This window comes from Erythranthe guttata, chromosome 8 (assembly GCF_056151865.1).
Source record: "Erythranthe guttata isolate IM_541 chromosome 8, IM_541, whole genome shotgun sequence".
Classification (NCBI taxonomy): Eukaryota; Viridiplantae; Streptophyta; class Magnoliopsida; order Lamiales; family Phrymaceae; genus Erythranthe; species Erythranthe guttata.
The window spans coordinates 21,013,680-21,021,494 of record NC_142540.1 but is presented as its reverse complement, the minus strand read 5'-3'; the positions used below and the strand labels follow the sequence as shown (position 1 = coordinate 21,021,494).

The 7,815-nt window shown below is 30.2% G+C and overlaps 1 long non-coding RNA gene across 1 annotated transcript; it reads right to left on the bottom strand.

The window, feature by feature from the left end:
• Positions 1-329: 329 nt before the first annotated feature.
• Positions 330-2,097, bottom strand: LOC148768790 (uncharacterized). The gene is made up of 2 exons (XR_016032911.1): positions 1,393-2,097; positions 330-687 (listed from the first exon to the last, which is right to left on the bottom strand). It is a non-coding gene; the product is annotated as an uncharacterized LOC148768790 (long non-coding RNA).
• Positions 2,098-7,815: the final 5,718 nt, after the last annotated feature.

Here is a 7,815-nt window from a genome sequence, read left to right as displayed (position 1 = left end):
ATGTTCCCGTTAAATTCAACCATCTGTAGACAAGTGCGCATAAACATTCGATAGAAACTTATTGTATTGTTTTTGTGTTTTCAATTCATATCAAAGACTGTCTTGGAACAATGGCCATTTTCGAAGATAATGCAACTTATTCGGGGATGGTGCACAATAAACACTCATTGCGCAAATACCAAGTTCATGTAGCTAAACATAGCATACAAAAGACGCATACAGTATATCATAGGATTATATAGTCGATAATCCTTGTAGAGTACTACCAGGCTGTGTAACAGTGGGCATTTGGTTAATTAATTTACGTAAAGCAGGCCATACTCCAAACGTACGAAGATATGCAACAGTATATGTCACATGATATCAATGACTTCAACTCATTAAATTGAAAAGGTACAATAATATATAGATACGAAGCAGTGCTAACAATGACCGGCTAGTCTCTAATATTTTTACCCAAAAATTAAAGGTTTAAAACCATAATTATGTTTAACTAGGCAACACTGCAAATATTATTCGCAAAATGGTTTTCATTTGCGTACAAGAAACAAAAAAAAAATGGGAGAAATTAATCGTTCATTCCATCTTGTAATTTAAAAGATATTATATAATGCTCCTTCTCATGTTTGTGACCCCCTCTTCTGCTTCTTTTATTTCCAAGGGCGACTGAAGAAAACATTGTCTCGCCTGCAAATTTGACAAATCATATTTGTTACCAGGAAAGCTAAATGTATGATAGAAGATCAAAAAATACATAGACTATATAGTTTCAAAAGCAGTAAATGTCTTAATGAATTTGACATTTTCTAATACGTAGACAACTACAGAATATCACAGTACCTATAGAGTACCACAGTATTACATATGTATATAATTAGTTACCAAAAAACCTACATATCCAAAAAAAAGTGGATTAATGAATCAGGATTCAAGACCTCAACATTGGTATGATTGTGTTTATTCAATAATAAAATTTTGAGTGTCTTATAGGACTTGCACAAACTGGATGTACCCAGATCATGAATTGTCCTAATACGTTCAAGGAGATTAGATAGACTATAATCATTAAATCAATACTCAGCCTATCACCGGTACCCATAGAGTACTATAGTACCCATAGATTATCCATAGATTATCACAGTAGTACATAGAACACATAGATAATTACAGATACATATAGAACAATAATCTTCACGAATCACCCAACTCAATAACGTTTACATAATATGCAGTATTGTACCACTCATATGTAATAAAAAATCTAGAATATATACTACAATCTTCACATAATCAACTACAAAACAAACCACCAAACTTTTTTTGTATAGATTTGTGTCATAGACACCAAAATACTTCAATATAATTAAACAGCAAAACATATGTATTTCGTACCTGGATCTAGCGCATTTATGTCTTGCGTGCCTTTCATCCTCATCTCCCCTGCGAAATCGATTTTGTAAATTACAGAATCAAATTTGTACTCGATATATGAATAAACGTAGACATTGGAATGAATAGATGGCAACGAAAGTTGGCTTCTTCTGTTGTATACTACATCGGTGTTCCCGTCCGATTTGCAGAATAAACACCGTCCAATTTGCAGAATAGAAAGAAAGGAAAGAGAATAAAATTGGGTGTGATATGATGCGGTTAATAAGGGATTCGGGAAATTAGAATCACGTATATTAGTAATGGCGAGATTAGTGGGATTTTATTTCAACTTGCCAAATCATAAAACACGGCGTTAAAAATCACCGTAAGGGTAGTATAGGAACTATTTTACAAAAGGATGTGGGGCTAATGTTTTTCTGGGCTTGAGAGTAGCTTCTAATATGTTTTCCCACTAGGGATGTATATCTTAAAGCCCCTTTTTCTAAAATCAAGCGATATTTATTGAGTTCCTTAATCTTTGTGAAAAGTGAAAAGAGACACGTATTTAGAAACGGATTGAGTAATAAGAATAGAGGTTTACTCGCTGCACTAATTTTGGATTCATTCTAATACCGATACCATACCGAGAATTGTGATATACCAATGTTCAGTATACCATTACTTTCGGTACGATATGATTGGTACGTTGTATACCACCAATCATTTACTTGCATCTAGACTTGAACGATGTTATTATACAAAAAAAGACCAAATTATTTTATTTTTCTAAATAAAAAATTGACACATTTAAGAAATCCCAACACCTAACTAAATATGTGTTCGTATTCAATTTACTATTGTTAGATAGATCCTTTTATGGACATGACGTAGTGATAAAGTACAATCAAACTAATAATACGTATTGTTAGTTTGAATCTAGTCAATATTGTTGTAGGGGTAGAATAAAAAGTCTTAATTTTATCCTATTTATTTTTATTTATTATGCTTTATTTTTATTGAATTATTATGTTTTGTTATTAGTACAATCAACTATATTGTCCTCGTATAGAGGCCCATAATTTTTTTAACGAGGCCTCCATTGACCATTAAAATATGAAAAAAAAATAGCCAAAAAAATGTATGGTCAACTCATAATTAAGATGCAAGAGTTACTTGCATTGATGTCCATTGTTCCATCAGTAGAAGATGCATTTGGTGTGTTTTATGAGTGAAAATTGTAGTGCAATTTTTTAATTTGGCCGATCACGATCTGAATATTTTTTTTTGATTTTCGAACAATATCTTTAGTTCTGAATTTTGAAAGTTCCAACTTTCGATTATTTCCAATTTTTTTGGGGGAAACAAATTTGAGTATATAAAAGATTACAATCAACTTTAATTTAGTTTCTGAATAATATTTCCAAAAATTCCAAAATTTTTTTCTGAAAATTATACCTATAATGTATATCAATATTATTATGTATTACATATTATTCATTTCAATTTATTTTAGGACAAGTTTTTTCTTTCATTTCAATTTATGAATTTTTGATTTCTGATTGTTACTATTTTCTTTTTTTACTAAATTGTAAGAGCAACTTCAGCCCAAAAATAATAAAATGAATTATCAAATATTTGTTTGTAAATTATTTGCTCCAACCATAGGTATCAAATAATTGTTATTTAAAAATAATTAAAGGGACTATATATTTAATAAACACGTGTCATTTTCTAATTGGTAATATAGGTCACTAAATTATGTAACTTCAATTTGATATTATTTCTTCAAAATGCATTTTTACATACCAATATTTAAATTATTAAAATAAAACCTCAGTTGATAACTTTATTGGAGTGGAAAAGTTTTAGTTTGGATTATCAATGGTGGTTAAGGGTTTTGACACCCCATTTATGAGTTCAGTTAATACACATAAAATTAGAATGTTGGTTGTTATCAAACTTTGGATCATTGTTCACAATCTAAGCTAGATTGGATAGAGAAAACCATCGGAATAAATGTAATAAATTATTTTAGCAGGTTTGCATTAGGGGTGAGGAACTCGGACCCATCAACCTGTCGAACTCGTCTAACTCGGTAAAAATTGTCTTGCGGATCGGACGGTTAGATCCATCAATATGATTGGGTCCTGAAATGGAGAAGACCTGCGGGTTTGGGTCTAAGAGGGGTTCATATTTTTTTAATACCCGTGAAACCCGTGCCGCCCCGCCATACATATATACGTCATTTTGTTTATATTATGCAGTATAATAAGTTAATAATATATAATACATTAATAAAGTATCTCTTACATGTCAAAACTAATATATATAACGACGATATCGTCTCGTTTTGTCTATAATTATTTATTTAATTTTAAATCTTATCTTATAAAACTTTGAATTTATTTACAATTTTAAACAAATTTATGGTTAAAGCTAATTTAATTTTGATTTACTCTTCACATTTATTATTGATATTATTCACGTTGGTTTCAATTTAAAATTTTACGCTTGGTCATTCATTTTAATTTCTAAATAGTTTCGCCAAAAACTTAAAAATTATTAAAAAAATATAACATGTTTAAGTTATGACCGCTTTCGACCCGCGAATATTGGGTCCTACTATAAACCCGCCATGGATCTGCCTGCATGTCCTAAACCCGTCGAAAAGCCACAAATTTGATTCTTTTAAATCAAGAACCGTTGGTTGACGGACGAATGCGGGTTTTGTTAGAATCCGCGGATTTATGACCAACGCACACCCTTAGTTTGCATTCACTATATGGAGTAAATGAAGTAACTCAATGTTGTTGTGTTGATTCATTGTGTTAGTACACTTTGGCCTGGTTTAGTTGAGGGGATTAGTCGTTATTAATTAAATATTATATTCTCATGGCTTATTTTGCTTTTTAGTTAGTTTTTTTGTTGCACATAATATAATAAAATATTTGAATTTTCATTAGATTATTTAATCTTATATTGACTAATCTTATTTCGACAACTAATTGAGACCTTTGTGTATTGAACATGATTAATTTGAGATAGTTTTATTCACGTTGGTTTAATTAGTGCAAAAACTTGCATTGGCCTCTCTCGGAGTAAAGTGAAAAAGTCGCATAGTAAACCGGAAAACGTCATTCAAACTCAAAATTTGGTCAAACCGAAGATTTAAAACCTTGTTGATATCTAAAATCGATTTAACAGTTATGTATTCTCAATTTCGGTAATCAATCCCTTAATCGACTATGCCTTAAGTTGATAATCGATTAATACACCTGACAGAAAAAAAAAAAAGGTAAAAAAAAAAAGATTATATAAAATTATATAAAAAAGGAAATTATTATTATTACATTATTATTATTATTATTATTATTATTATTATTATTATTATTATTATTATTATTATTATTATTATTATTATTATTATTATTATTATTATTATTATTATTATTATTATTATTATTATTTTAGAGTTTAAAAACAGAAAATTAATTTAATAAATAAAAAGAAAGGAGAAATGAGTATGGGAGAAGGAGGATAATATAGTGGAAGGGCAAATTTCGGAATTAGACAGAAGGTGAAAAGAGTGTAGATTTATTTCAAATTATGCAAAATAGTTTGGGACTTTCCTATTAATGAAAATATTGAGGGGTTCTCTCAAAGAACCTCTAAAAAATCTATAAATTTATGCGTATTTATCTTTGAATCACAGGACTTGGATCCAAACAATGTGTCATATATATAGAGGACAAGGGCAACCTCTGCTATGATGGTATGATATATATTGATAGTGGTGTGAACGGGTCATAAACCCGTGGGTTCTAGCAAAATCCGCCCTCGTCCTGTTGACAGATGGTTCTTAATTTTAAGGAACCAAACTTCTTGGTTTTCGACTGGTTTAGGATAGGCGGGTCCATGGTGGGTTTATAGTACGACCCAACCTTCACAGGTCAACCCCTAACAATTTAAACATGTTATTTTTTGTAATAATTTTTAAGTTTAACGCGAAACTATGTAGAAATTAAAATGAATGATCAAACGTAAAATCTTAAATTGAAACCAACATGAATAACATCAATGATAAATGTCAAGATTAATCAAAATTAATACGATTTAACCATAAATTCATTAAAAATAGTAAATAAATTGAAAGCTTTATAAGACAAAATTTAAAATAAAAATAGATAATTATAGATAAAACGATGCGATATCGTCGTTATAGATATAATGTTGACATGTAAGATATACTTTATTCATGTATTATATATTATTAATTTATTATACTACATAATATAACAAAAATCGTTTTGTATGGCAGGGCATGGCGGGATTCACGGGTATCAAAAAATGTTGAACCCGTTTTAGACCCAAATTCGCGGATCTTCTTCATTTCAGGATCCAATCCTATTGATTGATCTATTCGTCCGGTCCTAGCGGAACGGTTTTTACCGAGTTTGACGGGTTCAACAGGTTCATTGATTCGAACTGCTCACCTCTATTTATTGAAAAACAACTTATCATGGTTGTTCCGCAACAGAGATGCATAGATGCGACTAGGGGTGTAAGTTGGAACTGAAAAAATTCCAATTTTCATCGATTTTGATATGAAAATTTTCGATTTTGGAACAACTTTTTTCAATCCAACTTCCGAAATTTGATTTGTAAATTTTTCCGATATTTTTGTATTGGAATTGGAATTATATAAAAAAAAACAATTTCCTATTTCCTATTCGATTTAATTTTCGAAATTAATTCCGAAAATTTCTGTTTTTTTTCTCAAAATATACACTTATAAATAATATACATTATATAATACTTGATTCAATGTTTTTTTTTTTTTTTTCCCGAAACAGTAATTTGATTTAAGTTTTGTTATAGGATTTGACATATTTAGCATTGACAACATGAAAGTTGGAAGACCAAATCCATCAATAAAATTCAAGTCAACATTCTTCAAAATATAGCATTTGATCCGAGATTAAGTCGGGAGACTCTAGAGAGTTGTTATTGAAGAAAGTAATCAAATCCGGAGAATATAAATTGTTCTTGAGAGAAGAATCAAATTATTAAATTATAGATTGTAAATCACGATATTTAACTTGATTCTATAATTCATATTTATGCAAGTTTTTCTTATTTATTAGATTCGTAGATAAGAAAATTTTGTTGCTATAAAGTATAAACATACCGTATGTTCACGTCCAATTTCAACCATTTTTCAAAAGTCCATCAATTTACTGTCATATTTTGTTAATATACTCAATTTTTCATAAGTTTACTTTCAACTTTGAAAATTTACTAATATTTTCAAAAGTTCACTATCATAACATTGCTTTCAAACAACTATTATGATATTAAAAAGGTTGTGGCTATATACAATATTAATTACACTAGTGCAAGACTAAATTAGAGAAAGATTCCAAAAGAATCTATTTTATTAAAATGAAATGACAAATGTACCAATAAATTAAATTGACTTTTGTTTGCTAATGCAAGACCAAATAACAAATAATGCCAAAAAAAAAAGACATAAAATTAAAACGTACAAGAGAAAACCCAGCCCCCCTGTGAAACCCTTCCCGTCGCCACAGCAACGCTGCCCAAGCTTCGCCACCGCAAGCTCCTCGCCAACCGCCGCCGCCAGCCCCGCCGCTCACAATCATGAGCGACCAAAACCCGCCCAACTATGCTTCAAAAATGCTAATTCTCATTTTGTTCAACTTTAAAAGAAAGAGGAAAAAAAATTAAATTTGAAATTTGTAAAAATCTACATCAAGGTGTCGAAAAACTATACTAGAAATCGACACTTACGCGTCGAAAAAAAAGACCCAAAAATTCGACATCAACGATATGTCGAATTTGATAGGTAAAAATTGACACCTGAGATGTCGAGTTTATAGCAGAAAAGTCGACATTGTGAAATGTCGAATTTGCTACTACAAAATCGACATCTCAGTGTCAATTTTTACCTATCAAATTCAACATGTACATGTCGACCGCATCTGTGCCGGATTTTTTTTCGGAAAAACGATATTCTAGCTAAATACACCTTCTTGGGTTCTTCCACCGTAAAATCTTCTATTTTGATGTGTTCCGACTCCATATTTGCTATCTTTGTAAGATTTGTTGAGTTTTGATGATTTTGAATGTTTAGGTTTTGTGGGTTTATAGAGCAGGAAGGAGAAAATTTTTGTGGGTTTTGGAAGATGGAGAAGATGAGAGTTGATCTTGTGGTTTTGTCATAGGTTATTTTGTGGTTTTGAGTGTTTGGTATTGAACATTTGGATTTTTCTACTTTTTTTAACAAGCAAGGGTATTATAGTATTTATACATTTTATATTTTTTAATTTGGTCTTGCACGAATGAAATTAATATTGCATATAGCCACGGCCTATTAAAAAATGTGTGCAAAAATGTAAATTACAGAAGTACTAAATTATTTCA